General features: G+C 36.0%; 1 long non-coding RNA gene across 3 annotated transcripts in view; it reads right to left on the reverse strand.

The window, feature by feature from the left end:
- Positions 1 to 6,920: 6,920 nt before the first annotated feature.
- LOC123599212 overlaps positions 6,921 to 19,649 on the reverse strand; it is a 197,978-nt gene continuing 185,249 nt past the window's right edge. For 2 of the 3 annotated variants that reach the window (XR_006713043.1, XR_006713044.1), the window contains 2 exons: positions 14,928 to 15,123; positions 12,640 to 12,688 (listed from right to left, as the gene is read on the reverse strand). This is a non-coding gene — a long non-coding RNA (uncharacterized LOC123599212). Of the gene's footprint in view, positions 7,006 to 12,639; positions 12,689 to 14,927; positions 15,124 to 19,649 lie in introns of those variants that run through there. The other variant, XR_006713042.1, reaches the window with a different exon arrangement.

A 19,649-nucleotide genomic window follows, 5' to 3' on the forward strand; every position in this document is an offset into this window, starting at 1 on the left:
ATTTATTTATTTATTTACCCTGAGCAATTTTATTTTATTTTTTTATGCTACTACTGGGTATTTTATTATTATTAGTCCCATTACAATACCCTTTGCATTGATGCAACTATTTTCCCTCTCTTATAAATACATTGTGACATAAATCTAGGTCAGTTTCATCCTAGTGCCATAAATCAACAATGTATTTTAAAATACTAAGTAAAATGCATGACAAATTGAGACATAATAGAATTATCCCTATGTAAACACAAATTGATTATCAACAAACTTACAAAAGGTTAAGTAAATCCAATAATAAGCAACTTGTTGACTATCAAATGATTTTTGTAATTACAAAACATTTGATTTCTCAAAAAACTGTTTCATAATAACATTTTAATCTAATGATCAATCTGTTTTTAATTTTAAAATAATAAAGCCTCCCCATATATCAAAAATAATTTTAATATATGAACTTCATATTCATTTGACATGTAATTACTTTGATTAATACATTAAAACTAAAATAAATGTAGCACCTACACTAATTCAACTTATTTATTTTATTTTATTTATTTTTTTTTTTAATTTTTTTTTCAATGTTTATTTATTTTTGGGACAGAGAGAGACAGAGCATGAACGGGGGAGGGTCAGAGAGAGAGGGAGACACAGAATCGGAAACAGGCTCCAGGCTCTGAGTCATCAGCCCAGAGCCCGACGCAGGGCTCGAACTCACGGACGGCGAGATCGTGACCTGGCTGAAGTCGGACGCTTAACCGACTGCGCCACCCAGGCGCCCCTTATTTTATTTTTTTAATTTACATCCAAATTAGTTAGCATATAGTGCAACAATGATTTCAGGAGTAGATTCCTTAATGCCCCTTACCCATTTAGCCCATCCCCCCTCCCCACCTCCTCCAGTAACCCTCTGTCTGTTCTCCATACTTATGAGTCTCTTATGCTTGTCCCCCTCCCTGTTTTTTATATTATTTTTGCTTCCCTTCCCTTATGTTCATCTGTTTTGTATCTTAAAGTCCTCATATGAGTGAAGTCATATGATACTGGTCTTTCTCTGACTGACTCATTTCACTTAGCATAATACCCTCCAGTTCCATCCAAGTAGTTGCAAATGGCAAGATTTCATTCTTTTTGATTGTCGAGTGATACTCCATTGTATAGATATACCACTTCTTCTTTATCCATTCATCCATAGATGGACATTTGGGCTCTTTCCATACTTTGGCTATTGTTGATAGTGCTGCTATAAACATGGGGGTGCATGTGTCCCTTCGAAACAGCACACCTATATTCCTTGGATAAATACCTAGTAGTGCAATTGCTGGGTCGTAGGGTAGTTCTATTTTTAGGTTTTTGAGGAACCTCCATACTGTTTTCCAGAGTGGCTGCACCAGCTTGCATTCCCATCTTAATCCCTTTTTAAAAGGTATCACTAGGTGGAGCTTTGGGGAGGTGTTTAAATCATGAGGGTAGAACTCTCATGAATGGAACCTCCTTAGTAAAGAACCTCCAGGGGTGCCTGGGTGGCTCAGTCAGTCAAATACAGATTCTTGCTTTCTGCTCAGGCCATGATTTCATGGTCCTGGGATCGAGCCCTGTATCAGGCTCAGCATGGAGCCTGCTTGGGATTTTTTCTCTTTCCCTCTCTCTCTGCACCTCCCCCGCTCATGTTGTCTGTCTGTCTCTTTTTCAAAATAAATAAATAAACTTAAAAAAAAAAAAAGAGAGAGAGAGAGCCTCTAGAGAGATCCTTAGTCCCTTCCATCATGTGAGGATACAATGAGAAGTCTGCAATGCAGAGGAGGGCTTTCCCCAGAACCTGACCATGCTAGCACCCTGACCTTGGACTTCCATCTTCCAAGGCTGTGAGAAATAAAGGTCTGTTGTTTATAACCACCAAATTTGTGGTATTCTGTAATAGTAGCCCAAACAGACTGAGACATGCAGTTATTTTACAGTTTCAATGAATCTGCTTTACTGACCTTCATCAGTCATACAACTTTTTTTTCAAGTTTCCAGTAGGTGCCAGTTTCTGGTCTAAGTGCTAAGATTACAAAGATCAATAAGCTGCCCACAGGAAGTGCACATTCTAGCGGCTTAGAAAAGCTGATAAATAAGTATAATAGAAGGAAATAAGTGCCCTGGGTCACTGCTTTTTCTGGCCAAATTTCTTGAACAAGTTCTCTACATTAGCTGTCTTCACTTTCACTTCCTCATTCTTTGCTCTACTCTGTGCAGCAGGACCACCTTCCCACTGAAGAGGGTCCCCCTGTGATCACTAAGTCCCATGCAGAAGCCCACATGGTTACCTTATCAAACCCTGGGAGCATTCAACACTGTTGCTACTCCATATGTTTACAATTTTTCCTGTTTCTGTTTTTACTCCTGCTTCTCTGATCACTCTCTCCTTTTGGTGTCATTTTCCCTCTCTCAACCTTTACTTGTTGCAGTTTTTAAAAACTTAGCTATCACCTTCTTTTCTTTACTCTCCTCTCTCTCCAAAATCTTAATTGGAATGTGTATGCTAGAGAGTCTCAATATACTTTTCTCTTACTTTTGAGCTATACACTCATTTATACAACAGTTCTCTTAATTCTCCTCTTGGTTGTTTTTAAAGGAGTGTCAAACTCAGCTTATCTAAAACCAAATCCATTAGTGTTCTCCTCCAATCCACCCTTCTTTTCCTACTTATTTTCAATACCAGTTCAAAAGCCACTTCCTCAGGAAATTCCATGCAGCAGAGACCAAGGGCATTTGGTTCACCATGTATGTACAATGCTTTGCATAATATCTGTAACATAATAAGGGATTAATGCATAATTGATTTGAATGAATGGACAATCTATGGGAGTACAGAGGAATCAGTCATTAATTTTATCTGGAAGTCAGTTTGATGGAACAGTTTACTCTTGAAGAATGAACAGGATTTTGTCAAAATATAAAGGAAGCAGAAGAGGCAACAGAAGTAAAACAATGGAAGTATTAAATGTTTCAGGAGAATGAACTGAGGACTATAGGGCAAAGGGCATGGGAAGCAGGGACTAGAAATTAGGAGGTGGGGTGGGGGTAGTCAGTCATAAGGGAGGAGAGGGAAGATTAGAAAAAGTGATGAAAAAAGTAGATTGTGACCAGAGTATGAAGAGTCTGAACTTCATCCCACAGTCAGTGAGGACCCACTGGGGATTTCCAAGCTGAGGAGGAGAGACGATCTGTGTTTAAGAAAGCATACTGTATTGGTTATTAAGCTATTGATACTCATCTCCAATCCATCCATCTATACTTTGTTCTAGAATGCTAATGCTGAGACTGCAAATCACTGTCTTGCCAGCTGTTTCTGTTAGAATCTGACAGTAGGGGACTGGAAAGGGACACTAGAAGACTCGTAAAAGGGAAAGTGAACTCTCTCCTTCCTGTTTGCTTCGTATTTCTGTCAGAGTCACCCTGCCATGGTACTTGGGCTTCTTGTGGCCTTCCCAAAGCCAGTCTTTTCAGGCCCCCATGGAGGTACCAGTAACTTCCAGGCACTGCCCATTCCCCCAAGTCTGAGTTTCCATCCATAAAGCCATTCCTCTAATTTTCTAGTTTCTGAATACTCCAGCCTCATGTCTCTTTCCGTCTTCTAATAACTTATTGTTCAATATGTCTCCAATTGTCCACATGTGGCTTCTGTTGTTCTTACTGGACCCTGATTGACATAAACACTTCCCTATGGGTTGCAAAATACAGTGATAAGAACCAAAGTTAGAAGACCAATTAAAAAACAACTTTAATATTCTAGATAAGAGATAAAGTAAATCAAAAAAGCTGGGAGAAGTGAAGATGATGATGAAAATAATAGTCAAGATTTATGGAGCACTTACAATACACCAAGCACTGTGTATATACACAATCCCTATGATACAAGATACTATACTTATTTCCATTTTATAGACAAGAAAACTGTGAGGTTTTAAGTAACAGGCACCAGGGCACACAGATAGTAATGGTGGAGACAGGATTTAAACCCCAGTCTTCTGGTTCCAAAGTCTTTCCTTTTAACAACTAAAAAGGGATTGAATTCTTGAATTCAAGGAATCATAGAGAGGGAGAAGTGAAAAAAAATTAAATTCAAAGACATACTTTGGTGACTGGGTGGATGATAAAACTATTAATGATAATGGAAATTTTTTTAAAATATCAAGTTTGGGTACCTGGTATGAATAATTAATTCAGTTTTGAATATTTTGAATTAAAGGAGCCTGTGGGACATGTGAGGAGTGATGTCAGTTGAAAGCTGAATTTGAGTCAGATCATTAAAATGGTTGACATAAAGATACAAATTTCAGAGCTCTCAGAACAGAGTTCTTAGAACAAAGATAAAGTCATGAAAGCAGATGATAATGCCTGCTCTGAAAGGGAGACTACAGAAAGAGAGTGAGCAGAGTTTTTGAGCTGTTAAGTATAAATCCTATGGCTCTTTTTTCTACATAAAGCATAGCAGTCTTCAGAAGAAATATCTATTAAGCAGTGAAATGGAGACACAGAGAATGAAAGGAAATATATGTGCTATGACACAGAAGAAAAGTATGAAACTATTCAAGAGGTTTTTTTTTCTTTGAAAGGAAACATGAAGCAGAGGGAAAAGGGAGATAAAGACAGTTCAGAACAAAATGCCTTAGTTCCTACACTAAAATGCAGGATCCCCTAGATTGATCTTAAGCCTCAGAATGATTTGGCGGCAGAAACTAGGATGACATCAGCAAACCAATCCTCAGCCGAGTAGAATGAGTCACATTTTTGTCTGTTTCCACTTGATTAAAATATTTTACATTTGTTGAGCTTGAAAAAAAAGGACAGAGGAAGCCATTGAAAGTGGAAAACTGAAAGTCCAAATATGGTTTGTTTCTGACTCACCAAAATTGCAGCATCATAGGAACTAACTTTGACTTAAACGGACTTTAACAAAAACAAAACAAGCCAAAAAAAAAAAAAAAACCCTCTATTCAAGAAATAATTCCCCAAATCACATAAAAGTGTTATATGGCTTTCTTTAACTTTTAACTTAATACCAAACAGAGAAAACCTTAAAAAGTATAATCTTCTGTAATTTTTTTAAATATAGATATCAACTGTAGAAAAAAGGGTAATATTTAAATATCATCTGGTCTTTATAACTTATCTTGGTCAGTTTAGTATAAACACCTAGTTTGGAGGATTCAAATATACCTAAACATTTGCTTCTGTGGAACAGAGCAGGCAGGAAAAGCAGAGTAAAGAAGTGGGAACAGATTTGCTTCTCTACAGGGATTCATGCCAAATAATCTGCAAACAATCCATTTCCTGGCAAATGTCTGCTAACTGGTTTGCTCATGATTTTTTTTTTACTATAGTTGCTAATACTGACCTTCAGATCCTTTAACAACAAAAAAGATTTAGAATAGGTCAGAATTCACTTGGAAAGGAAATCATTGCTGCTGACTTCAGGCAGTTATTTTTCTATTGTAAGGCCCAAATTTTGTAAGTGAAAGAAGTCTTTAAATTATAAGGCACTGAATAAACCTTAGTTATTATTTATTTAATACGCCAGAGCATGTAGAGATCATCTATGAATGGGAACAACACTTTGGTATCATTTCATATTAAGACAATAGGCTGTTTTCCAAGACTTCATTGTTCTTTGCCCTGTAGTGACATTAGTTAAATATTTTTCATCAGTAAAACTTATTAAATTCTTCAACAACCAGTAGGCAGGTCTCTCTAAATATAACCAAAAACCACAAAGAAAAAATACTGAGAAATTGATTCAGCTAAAGTTCAAAACTATATTATTTCAAAATAAATTTAGATGACAAGTGCCACACCATTACAAATTATTATTACTGTTGTTGTTGTTGTTACCATAACTTGTGATAGACAAAGAATTAAGATTGATATTTTAAGAAGAGTTCTTACATATCATTAAGAAAAAGGCAGACTCCAGTAAAAAAAAAGGGGGGGGGGGCAAAACTATGAATAGGCAAATTACAAAAAAAAGGCCAATAATAAATAAATACATATGAAAATAATTATCAGGCTTACTAAAAGTCAAGTAATGAAAAGTTAAAAACAGTAAGGTACCATTCTCATGTCATACTGACAAAGATTAAAAATTAAAATACCCAGGGGGATTCTGGGAAAATGACAAAAGTAGAAACAGTACAGTTTTTAGGTCTTCCAGGAAACCTGCCCAAAAATGGAAGGAAGAGTAAAACTAAAACCCATTGACTACATTTACAACAAAATTAGATGGCCAATATCCAAATGTATGGGGACAAACCACCAACAGCCTCAAACCTGCATGGGATAGAAAGTTGTGCACAAGAAAGTCAAGGGAAGCCAAGAGGCATCTGATTACTTGAGAGACAAGATAATCCCCAAACAGTTGCCAGCAAATATTCACTGAAAAATCCAGTACCCTGATTTGAGATCAATTGCTTGGAGGGGGAAGTGGCACAGTGAGAGTGATCCACCCAGGTGGATAGGATTATTTTGTTACTGACATTGTTTAGAATTGCCAGTGGAGGCTGATAACATAAAGCAGATCATCACTCAGTAGTTTAGTTTTTAAAAATCCTCTATAGACAATGTGACCCCTTTGAGTCAAGCCACTAATCTCTATTGGCTGCTGTTAGATTCATTCATCAGTTCACTAACTCACTTATTCATGCCGTATTCTTTTCTCTAGGTTATAGAAGATGAGAATTCAAAGATACAAAAACTATCCGCTGCCTTCAGATCTCAACATCTAGATGTAAACAAACAAAAAATATTATATTGTTACTAGTGCTAGAGATTGTATATTCACTAGGATGTATTAATAAGATTAAATAAGTCATATTACAGAGTAGCTAGTAGGATTCTAAAGAAAAAATAGCATAATAAAATGGTCAAGATCACAAACTGGGGTCAAGCAACTCTAAATTCTATTCTGGATATTTGTACTCACTAGCTGTGTGAAATTGGGCTTCTGGGCTTTCTCAGTCTCCATTCCTTCAAACAGAGAAAATAGAAATACCACCTCAGAATGTTATTAAGGAATAAATAAGCTCAGTAATACTCTGAGCCCTTAGCATTGTTTCTGACGTATTATGTATATTCAAAAAATGTACATATTTTTATTATTGAATAGATCTAATAAAATCTAAATTTGTTGGAGAAAAAGGTATGGACCAAGCCATGAATATTTAATTGATCAGTGAGGACCAACATGAAGAAATTGCAAAAGTTTACTTTGAAAGAACACTAAAAAGAAAGGGGGGGGGGGGAGGCAAGAGTAAATTTCCATGTGACAATATTGTAATGGGCCTGCCTCCTTTAATAAAAAAAAAATAATAATTCTTTTTTTAAACTATAAAGCTTCTTCTTTTTTTAAATGTTTATGTATTTATTTTGAGAGAGAGAGAGAGCACGTGTACATGAGTGGGGGAGGGATAGAGAGAGAAGGAGAGAGAATCCCAACCAGGCTCCATGCCATCAGCCCCTGCGGAGGGGCTCAATCCCACAGTTCGTGGGATCATGATCTGAGCCAAAATCAGACATTTAACCAACTGAGCCACCCAGGTGCCCTGAATTTAACAAAATAATTATTAAAAAAATTAACACTGGTTCATTATTTAAGAATGAAGATTCATTAGTTACAAATAATGTTAAATAGCTCCCTACAGTCTTTGCATTTATTTACTTCCTGAAAAAAGACGGGCATCAGCATCTTATTGTCATAGAAAAACATCAACTGTGGAGGTCAGAAATTCCTTAAAGAGGATCAGGTCTGTAATCAGTGTAAACAAGTTGAGTATATTTACTCTTCTGAATTCTTGCATGTGCCCTAACAATGTATGCACATAATAATATCTTTACAAAATCTGAAAAACATAAGATATTATAACTGTAATCAATTAAGGTCACTTTCCATGCTGACTTCTTTGTCACACTTTCCCTTATGATCCAGTAGTGTTGGAGCAGCCATAGGCATACTGAGAATTCAACAAAGGAGTTGAGTTGGGGATACATTTATTGTTGACTTAGTGGGATATATTTATTTTTTCACAGTCCCTTCCACATATAGTTAAGATATTGCTAGCAGACCCAGTATAGGAATGACTTCCAGAAATACTCCTGCCCATTGTGCTCACAGGCCCAGCAACTAACACAAAGGCTCAGGGCTAGAATGTATATGTTAACATGAACATGTCCTATGGTGCCTTGCAATGAAATAGTGGAGAAAATATAAGCTTTGAAATGCATGAAAGCAGAAACTAGTCTGGAAAATTCTTCCAATCATCAGCTGTGTACAAGTGAGTTGAACTATTAGTTTGGTATATTTTTCACAATTATTAGTTATACCAAAATTCACATATAACAAGAAGGAAGTATCCTAGTAGAAGCCAAAAACATTAACTTAAAAAGATTGGTTAAAGCTCAGTCAGAAAACTCCTATATACATGGCATTTGTCTGGTTTTTAAATTCATGTTTACTATTATTTCTTTTCTCATTTTAAGCAAATATTAATTTGCATACCAAATTTGTATTTGTAATTTCATACTCTTTTTCTTATAGAAGTCTTCTCTCAAATTGAGTAAGAATCTGGAGGTACCTCTGTGTAAGGGCAAAAATGAACTGGATGAATAAAAGCATCATATTCATGATGACTTAAGTAGGAAGGCAGAGATTACACTGTAAAACATTAGGATATAACATATAAAACAGAATTATAGATACCAGAGTTGTTCATATCATGTTAGTTAGAGCTATAAGTGAACCAGCAAAAGTATAGTTTATATTTTTTAGGATAAGGTAATTGGTTGGTTACACAAGACTTGGCTTGGAATCCAGGTAGAACTGCAATGCAAGCCTCACAGCACCTTGGCCAAGCAACCAGGGATGCTGTGGAGCCAGGGTCAGCTTTACAAGCTGTGTAGGTGCAACAGAAGTGCTCTGTGCTTGTTCATTACTCCACTGTCATCTCCTTGAACTTCTTAGTAAGTTTTGAATAAAGTGGTCCACATTTTCATTTTGCATTGAGCCCTGAAAATTATGTAGTCAGTTGTCTGTAGAATACACATGGCCCATCACAACAGTCCATGTGGGGCTGAAATAGTAGACTTTTAATGTCTGCCTGGCTGTCGTGAGTTGTGGCCTTCTATAAGAAGGACGTGACATCAGGTAAGGAGACACTCTGCAATGGAGGCCCACCCTGAAGGAGTTGATAGCTGGGCAACAGTCTCCTGGAGGGGGACATAGGTAGCCTATTTTCATGTCCATTATTGGCCCAAAGCCCATTTACTCGATGTTGTATTCAGATCTTACTGCAAGCACTCTAAAGATAACTTAAGTTGCCCAATTTTCTCCTTCCTCATTCTAAGTATGAGTCTAAGCCATTTTTCAAACTCTTAATGACTCAGAAAATTTTTCACTGAAATTTATTTCTTAGTGAGAAGAAAATTCTTTAGTGAGAGAACTCATTATTTTAAATGCATTTTAAATTTACAACTTTAACATAAATTCAGTGCCCAAAAAAAAAAAAGACAAGTACTAATTTTCTACTGGGGTTTAATATGCCAACTGGTCCCACTTTAACCAATAGAGACAATTTTAAGTGTCTGTCTTTTTAAATAAAACTTCACTTAGGGACACTTGGGTGGCTCAGTCAGTGAAGCATCTGATTTCGGTTCAGGTCGTGATCTCTGGGTTCATGAGTTTAAGCCTTGTGTCGGGCTCTGTGCTGACAGCTCAGAGCCTGGAGTCTGCTTTGAACTCTGTGTCTCCTCTCCTGGCCCCTCCCCTGCTGACGCTCTGTCTATCTCAAAAATAAATAAGCATTAAAAAAATTTTTTTTAACTTCACTTAGCTATACTTTCCAAGTAGACTATCCAGATAAGGCCATATTTTAGGAAAATTTTAAATTCGGGGGATTCTTGAAACACATCAGTAATCCCAGTTATAAATTAGAAAATAAAACACAGGTATCTACACTATATAAAGTAAAAGACCCAATGTAAATAATATTTAGCATCCCAATGTTAATTCTGATGCTCTGTGGTATGTAAGCAAGATCATAAGCATGAAGGTCATCACCAACCTTTCCCACCCCTCTTACCCCACTCCTTTTACCCCATAGCAATATTTTTTTTAACTTACAGTTCATATTTGCTATTTTCATTGCCTATCTCCTCCCTCTACAAAAAGCTCTATGAGATCAGGGCTTTTTGCCAATTTTGTCCTCCGTTGTATCTCCAGTACAAAGAAGAGTGGCTGACCAACAATCAGTACTCTAAAATAAATTGTTGAAAGAATGAATAAATGAGTACATAGTAATTTATAAAAACCTTCCTAAAATTGTAATTAAAAATATAAAGTCCATAAATCCACATTTACACAATTAACAAAGGCAAAGTGCTATTACACTATAGCTCAGCAGAAATCAAATGGAGACAATAAAGTAATACTCAAACTCTTAAACACTCCAAATTATAAAAAGTTATAGCATAAACCAGTTTGAAGTTCAGTTTGTGGATGATTATGCTTTTGGTGCTGTCTAAAAGTTATCTTAAATAGCTGAGAGACGTTATTCTGATTCTTTTTTTAAAATAGAGAAAAATTTAGAGAATAGTATCTGGTACTAGTAATTAAGCTTGGTTTATATTTTGTCAATCAGGATATAATTAAGATTTTGCCATTCACAGAGACATGGAAAACTTAAATCCTCAGGGTAGGAAGTGACAGCAAGGAAAGAAATGTTAAAAAGGAAATAATACTGCTAAGATTAACACTGAAAGCACATGTTTGGTATGAAGCCAAATCCAAACATTATAACTTCTTTTTTTTTTTAAATGTTTATTTATTTATTTTGAGACAAAGAGTGTGTGAGTGCATGTGAGCAGGGGAGGGGCAGAGACAGAGGGAGAGCAAGGCTCCCTGCCAGCAGCACAAAGTCTGGCTGGCATGGGGCTTAATCCCACAAACTGTAATCATGACCTGAGCTGAAATCAAGATTCAGACGTTCAACCAACGGAGCCACCCAGGCACCCCTAAACTTCTTTATGAAAAGATACTGTTTTTAACAGTATTAGTATTATACTATTATATATATATATATAGTTATATATGGAAGTATATATAGAAGTATTATAACTTCTTTATGAAAAGATACTGTTTTTAAAAATCCTAATTACTTAACATATAGTGTAGTATTGGTTTCAGGAGTAGAATTTAGTGATTTATCACGTACATGTAAAACCTGGTATTCATCCCAACATGTGCCCTCCTTAACGCCCATCACCCATTTAGCCCATCCCCCCATCCACCTCCCTTCCATAACCCTCAGTTTGTTCTCTGTATTTAAGAGTTTCTTATAGCGGCTGCCTCCCTCTTTGTTTTTATCTTATTTTTTCCTTACCTCTTCTCTGTTCATCTGTTTTGTTTCTTAAATACCACATATAAGTGAAATTATATGATGTATTTATCATTTATATTTATTTACTACTTATTATTTGTCTTTCTCTGACTAATTTCACTTAGCATAATACACCCTAGTTCATCCAAATTGTTGCAAATGGCAAGGTTTCATTCTTTTTGACTGGCAAGTAATATTCCATTGTATATACATATATGTACCGCATCTTCCTTATCCATTCAACAATAGCCAAATTATGGAAAGAGCCCGATGTCCATCAACTGATGAATGGGTACAAAAAGATAATTATTTAAGAAATGTAAACAGATAAGCTTACATATAGGTTACTAAAAAAAAACAAGGCACATGGAATTTAGACACAAGCTCCTCTTAACTCTTGTAGACCAGGTTTCCCATTTAATAGATTAAAAAAAATTCATTCACTTTTGTCTTTCTCTTCTCTCCTCATCTGCTCCTCTATGGCAACAAGAGTGAAGAACAGTTCATGGCAATGTTATAAAAGTTGAACTAAAATGTGACAAAGTAATGATGCTAGACAAAAAAGTGCGTCCTGGAGAAGACCTCAGCAGCCTAGCTCCTTGTGCACCATGTGTCTACCATAACCTTACTGTCTACAGAATGGAATTGTATATAATGCAGGTCTATTCAAGATCAAACTGAAAAGCATTTAGCTTCTGATAAATGAATGTGTTCATGAGACAGTTACACCACACAGAGTCCATTCTAAGTTATATCTCTAAAGCCTTACAAAAAAATTCTAGGGCACGACTAAAATTAAACAATTAAAATAATGCTTAACTATTTCAATTGATCCAGGTAAATTGGTATCATTTTGTTGTCACTTAAATTTCCTCCTATTCTCAAACAGATTTTAGCTAGTAAATTCAGCTGAGTGTGCTTTGGAGTTTAAGCCATATGTCTTCATATGTTAGTGTACATCAAAATTACCTGAGATGACTGATAAAAATGGAAATTCTTAGGCCCCTTTCCCAAAGACTAGTCCCAAGTACTAGGGCTTTGGTCCACATACTAAGAAACATTGGAACAGATACCTGTAAATTTCAAGCTTTTGCTAGAGTTTTGTGGGAGTTTCTAACACTATTATGTGAAACAGACAAGGAACACTTGGATAAAAATATTATCGAGTATTATTTTTCATAATATATTCTCTAATACATCTAGGTCAATACGAAATATTTTATATCTCCTACCAGTTGTATCCTCCTCTCCAGGAAAAGTGCCAGTTCAAGTTTGTTCTCCTACAAAATCAAAAGAAACATCTGTGTACTGGTAAATGCCAGAACAGAAATGACTGGGTAATTTCCTTCTTGGGCTACCAAACAGACCAATCCTGGGCACTTGAAAAAGCACTTAAGGGCTTGACTCTGGGCCATTAGACTTTGGCCAAGGCAAACCTGTCTGCTTTCCTCCACAGAAGGGGCAGTTGTGTTTGCAGTTTAGGAAAGGAAATCACTGATGCCCAGTAGAAAGCCTCCCAAAATTAAGTGGTACGGCTCTGCCGCAGGCTGAATGCAGAACATCACTGAACATATGAAAAACAGATCTCAGGGCAAGAGTCAGTCACACTGGTCCTGAGAGTGACTTCACATGAGGTTGCTCTAGTCTCCTGTGCTGAGAAATTCTCATTCACTCAACACAAGTGTTCCCAGGATGTATGTCACAATAATCCATGGATAACACTCAAGAACTATAAATAAATTAATTCTACAGTTCCATCAAAAAGGACAAATATCTGGGTTTTATCCAAGTGAAACCAGCTAAAAATGTGCTCCTGTATGAATTAGTTTTATACTAAAATATCTTACTAGCTTATGTTCATTAGGAAATAAATTTCCCCAAATGACTTAGTACGTAAGAAACCTCAGCCAAAACAACTTCCAAATGAAGCCGTGTCAGAAAAGGCACCTCTCTCATCCAAATTTAAAGTTTTTTTTTCCTTATCCAGACTATTTCACACACAAGATTTAGTGCAAAAAACTATATGTTTGAACATTATTATATACATATAACCAGGCTGGCCTACATTTGCCTAATCCATAGCCCTGTTTTTCAAAATTCAAATTTGGGTCTTCAATCACTGGGTTTCTGGGAATAGTAGACCAATCTAGGCAGTCAGAAGGTCAAAAATAAGCCAGGAAATCTAAGAAAAGCTAATCAGATTGTAATGATATGTACATGTTCCCCTAAAGACATGTATTGGAATATTCATAGCAAAATGATTATTTATAGCCAAAAATCAGTAACCACCCAAATGTGTACCAACAACAAAATTCTCACACAGCAATGAGAATGAATGATCTATAATTATGGAAAATTATGCAAAAATAAGCATAATGCTGAGCAAAAAAACAATATTATGTTGTTGGTACATACTGTATATTTCTATTTATATAACACTCAGAAAAAATTAATCTATGGTATATCAGAACAATGGTTAATTTGAGGGAAGAGTAAAGATACTGATTGGGTGTTGGCAAATGGGGGATTTCTGGGTTGTTCACAAGACTCTTTAATTATTAGGGTCCTAACTACATGCGTTTTTTGAGAAAATATATGTACACTTTTCTGCATATAATACTCCCATAAAAAGTTTATTAAAAATCCTATGAGATTGGGATATTTCTGAGGAAAATTACATGAAAGTGAATTATAAGTGAGAGTCAAGAGCAAGGAAAGGTGGTGCCAAGGAGAGCTAAGAGGGAAAAGGAAGAAGGTGGAAGAACTATCTCCTAAAGTAACTGCCAGTCTCCTGAAGGGGGAAGATATGGAGATTGAGAATAAAATGTAAACCAAAATGCTTACAGAACATCAAAGATCAAACCAAAAACCAGTTTTTCCCTTAATGAGAAAATACAAAAATCAAATGTATTCAAGAAAAATAAATGGCACTGGGTTCTCCAACTCACAGTTAAAAATATAGAGTTCCCTAGCTCATACAATGTAATCTCCCCAGAAATCAGTTGTCCTCTTAATTTAGATGAGATAGATAAAATATACAATGGGAGACAGATAAAATATAACAGAAGGATCATTTTTATAAAACTAAGAAATATAAGCTTGAAGCATGAGCTACTTTAAGCATAATGTGAACTTGATAAATCAAAACCATCGATGCACCCAAAAACCATATCTGGAAGTGAGACAATTTTAGAGATGTGGGAAAATATTTACAAATTATTTGAAAAGCAAAGAGTTAATATACTCAATTTGCTAGGAATTTTTACAAACCATAAAACAAATGTTAACAGAAAAGCAAAGGACACAGACATATCACAAAAGAATACAAGTAAAAGAAAAGTCAGTCAATCTCAGTGTGTTATCAAAACAATTATAGCATTTTGAAATCACAAAACTGACAAATATTCTCATAAATATTAACGACCATGGTTGGTATAATAAAGAAATACGATGGAGATATTTATGCTAAAACCTCTTGGAGGACAATTAAGCTGAAAAAAAACACTTGATTTTACCTACCAGCAGCTCAAGTCTGATCCCCAGCTATCTTCACAGAAAATCGGGAAGAGGTAGTTGTGTGGGAACAGGGACAACAGGACTCCAGGATCCAAGTTAGGAAGCTTGCTGGGCTGCTCTAGGGTATAGCAGATAAAGGAACAGGTGGCTGGACTTCCAGGACCTTTGCTATGACAGGAGCTGTTTCACAAGGAGGAGGCTAGAAATGAAGAAAAATATTCATGACAATCTGACCCGACAGGACCAGCTGCAAAATAACAAAAACCTCTTTCATCTTAAAAATAATTTCTAATATTATTTCAACCTAAAATACCCTTACTATATCTTAATTATCACAGACTCTCAGGGAGATCCATATTTGAATTTGGCAAAACACCAATTGTATTCTCTTTTCATTATTTTTCTAGAAGATAAAGCTGTTATTTTTTTCTTATTTACAACAAAGAGAATATGAGGAGTGTTTTGAAACTGCTTGTTTTTAAACAAAAAAAATACTTTTCAACTATGAAAAATAAAAATAACTTTAAAAACAGAACCAGAACAACAGCAAAAACAAACAAATTACAACAAAAACCCCTTCACCTAATGCATGTTCCAAGTTGGACACTGAATTTTGAGGATTTCCTGAGTTTTCTTCTATTTTTATGTTCTTGTATTGTTTTTTCCTATTGTTTTCTACTTCTAGAACAACGACCGAGGTAAGCTACACAAGTGTGACAATTACCATGTACTGTCGCTGGCTCCCGGGCATGGGCTTTGGAGTTAAAACTTCCTGCTTCCCTTCCCAGTTCTTCTACTAATAAGCTGCATAATTTGGGGCAAGTTAAATATGTTCTCTGTGAATATGTTTCCTCTTCTATAAAATTGGGAAAATATGAGTAACATATCCACAATGTTTTTTTGTGAAAATTAAATATCACTGTCTAAAGACTCAGGATAACTGTTGATGCAGTACAAGTGCTCAATAAATAGTGTCTATCATTACATCTTTATCTCTTAACTGTTTCCTTCAATACAGATAAAAAGCACAGAGCATGATTTGTTGGCAATCACATTCTCAAGTACTCAAACCATAAAAGCCTCTGTGGGTAACAAGAACAAGTACTAAACAGAGGAATGACAGAGGAGTAATGACAGCAATTTGGTGGCATAGGATGCCACAGACCCTCTCTCCTCCGACAGAATCACTGATTCAACAATATGCAGACCAAGTCCCTTTATGAGAAACCCAGACAGGTAATAGGCTCCTGCTCCCCAGGAGAGCGCACGGCCACACTGAAGCTGGTGGGAAAATTCACAGCACTGTCTTGCCATGATCCCTCTCCCTGGCACAACATCACACAATGGAGAGGAAATTCCTACCTCCTGGCTTCTCCTTGGGAAGGAAAAGAGAAGAGCAGACCATATATACATCTATAGTTATTAATATTGTACTTCTCACTTAAAAATTTAAGAGGGTGTATTTCATGTTATGTGCTTTTTACCACAATGATGATGATAAATAATAATAATGATAATAATAATAATTCTACCAGAGATAAAGAAATAATAATTTTACCAGAAAGAATAGGAACCTAAGAGGATGGAGGAAAGAAAGAGAGAGGAGAGCCTCTTCCAAAAGAAAACCTCACAAAAACTTGAAATGCTCATCCACACGCAACACTTTTGATCCCCTCTCTAAAAAATGTTCACTTTGTGGAAAAAACACATTTACAAGGGATGCCTGGGTAGCTCAATAGGTTAAGTATCTGACTCTTGACTTTGACTCCGGTTATGATCTCACACTTTGTGAGTTTGAGCCCTACATCAGACTCTGCACTGGCAGTGAGGAGCCTGCTTGAGATTCTCTCTTTTTTTTCTCTCTCTACCCCTCCTTGCTTTTCCTCTCAAAAATCAATAAACATTAAAAAAAGTCTATGAAATTGTTTTTAAGATAGCCATGCACTCATTAATGTGGATGCCTATTATGTGCATACACAACTGGCTTGCCTCCCTAGCTACCTGAAATGAGTCTTCCATTTTGTTTGATAACATCTTTTTTCAATTTTTTATTATGATAAAATGCACATAACATTAAATTCACCATCTCAACCATCTTTTTTTAAAATTTTTTTTAATTTACATCCAAATTATTTAGCATATAGTGCAACAATGATTTCAAGAGTAGATTCGTTAGTGCCCATGACCCATTTAGCCCATCCCCCCTCCCACAACCCCCCCAGTAACCCTCTGTTTGTTCTCCATATTTAAGAGTCCCTTATGTTTTGTCCCTCTCCCTGTTTTTATATTATTTTTGCTTCCCTTCCCTTATGTTCATCTGTTCTGTGTCTTAAAGTCCTCATATGAGTGAAGTCATATTTGTCTTTCTCTGACTAATTTGTATGCTGTTTCGAAGGGACGCAAGTACCCCAATGTTTATAGCAGCATTAACAACAACAGCCAAAGTATGGAAAGAGCCCAAATGTCCATCGATGGATGAATGGATAAAGAAGATGTGGCATATATATACAATGGAGTATTACTCAGCAATCAAAAAGAATGAAATCTTGCCATTTGCAACTACCTGGATGGAACTAGAAGGTACTATGCTCACCATGTCAACCATCTTTACATGTACAGTTATGTGGTATTAAGTATATTCATAATGTTGTGAAATCATTACCACCATCCATCTCCATAGCCTTTTTCATCTTGTAAAACTGAAATGCTATGTCCATTAAACAATAACTCTTCTTTCCCCTCTCCCACCAGCCCCTGGCAACCACATTACACTTTCTGTCTCTATGATTTTGACTGCTTTTAAGTATCTCATCTAAGTAGAATCATGCAGTATTTGTCTTTTTTTGACTAGCTTACATCACTTACCATAATGTCCTCCAGGTTCATCCACGTTGTAGCATATATCAGCATTTCTTTTTTTTTTTTTAATTTTTTTTTCAACGTTTATTTATTTTTGGGACAGAGAGAGACAGAGCATGAACGGGGGAGGGGCAGAGAGAGAGAGGGAGACACAGAATCGGAAACAGGCTCCAGGCTCTGAGCCATCAGCCCAGAGCCTGACGCAGGGCTCGAACTCCCGGACCGCGAGATCGTGACCTGGCTGAAGTCGGACGCTTAACCGACTGCGCCACCCAGGCACCCCCAGCATTTCTTTTTTTTTAAAGGCTGAATAATATTCCTCTGTATGTATAATACCACATTTTGCTTTTCCATTTTGCTTGTCCATAGATGGACACTTGGGTTGCTTCCATTGTTTAGCTATTATGAATAATACAGAAATAAACATAGATGTACAAATATCTCTTTGATACTGGGTTTTCAGTTATTTTGGTTATATCCCCGGAAGTGGAACTGCTGGATCATATGGTAATTCTATTTTTAACTTTTTGAGGAACCACCTGTTTTCCATAGTGGCTAGACCAGATTACATTCCCACTAATACAGCACAAGCATTCCAATTTCTCCACATCCTCAAGAACATTTTTTATTTTGTTTTTTTTTATAGTAGCCATCATATTGGGTTTGTAGGATGGTATGTCATTGTAGTTTTGATTTGCATTTCCCTAATGATGAGGGATATTGAGTGTCTTTTCATGAACTTCTTGGCCATTTGTATATCTTTTTTGGAGAAATGTCTATTCAAGCCCATCTTTGAATTGGGTTGTTTGGGGTTTTTTTTGTTGTTGTTGCTGAGTTTTAGGAATTCTTTCTAAATTCCAGATATTAATCCCTTAGTAGATACATGATCTTCATATATTTTCTCCACTTCTATGGGTTGCCTTTTTACTCTGTTTTACTCTGTTGACATTTTTTGGTGCACAAAAATCTTCAGTTTGCTTGAAGTCCAATTTGTCTTTTTTTTTTTTTTTTTCATTTGTTGCCTGTCCCTTTTTTGTCAGATCCAAGAAATCATTGTCAAATCCAATGTCATGCAGCGTTTGCCCTATGTTTTGCTCTAGGAGTTTTATAGCTTTAGGTCTTAAACTTAGGTACGTGATTCATTTCAAGTTAATTTTTGTATATCATGCAAGGTAAGGGTCTAACTTCATTTTCTTGCATGTGGGCACCCAGTTTTCTCAGCACCATTTGTGCAAAAGACTGCCCTTTCTCCAATGAATGGTCTTGGCACTCTGGTTAAAAATCATTTAACCACATATGGAAGGGTTTATTTCTGGGCTCTCTATTCTATTGCATTGATCTGTATGTTTGTCTTTATGCCAGTGCCACATTGCTTTGATAAACAGTTGATCTGAAATGGAAGGAAGAGTTAAGTGACAGAGATTTGGTTCAAGTATATGCTATTGACTGACATAAGAAAGAGATGATTCTTAATTATCATATGCCTGTCCAAAAAAAGTACTAATTTACTCCAACTTGCATCTTAAAGCAAGGGGCTATGATAAAAGAATGAGTAAATATCAAAACTCAAATAACTATAAATTTTATAGATTTTCAATAAATCACTATATATATAGACTTTATAGATTTTCAATGATATATATATATATATATATATATATATATATATATATATATATATATCATTCAAAATGCAAGGCATTAGAGACATTGTTGTCGACAGCTTCAGCAGTGATGGAAGACAGAGCCAGTGGCTTTGGTAGCAGTAAAAAAAGATGGGGATGATTCACCTATCAGTGCCCTCAACATCGGACACAGGCACAGCTCACATGTAGACAGCAACAAATCGGTAGTAAAATCATGATG

Source organism: Leopardus geoffroyi, chromosome C1, assembly GCF_018350155.1.
Source record: "Leopardus geoffroyi isolate Oge1 chromosome C1, O.geoffroyi_Oge1_pat1.0, whole genome shotgun sequence".
In the NCBI taxonomy this organism is placed as follows: domain Eukaryota; kingdom Metazoa; phylum Chordata; class Mammalia; order Carnivora; family Felidae; genus Leopardus; species Leopardus geoffroyi.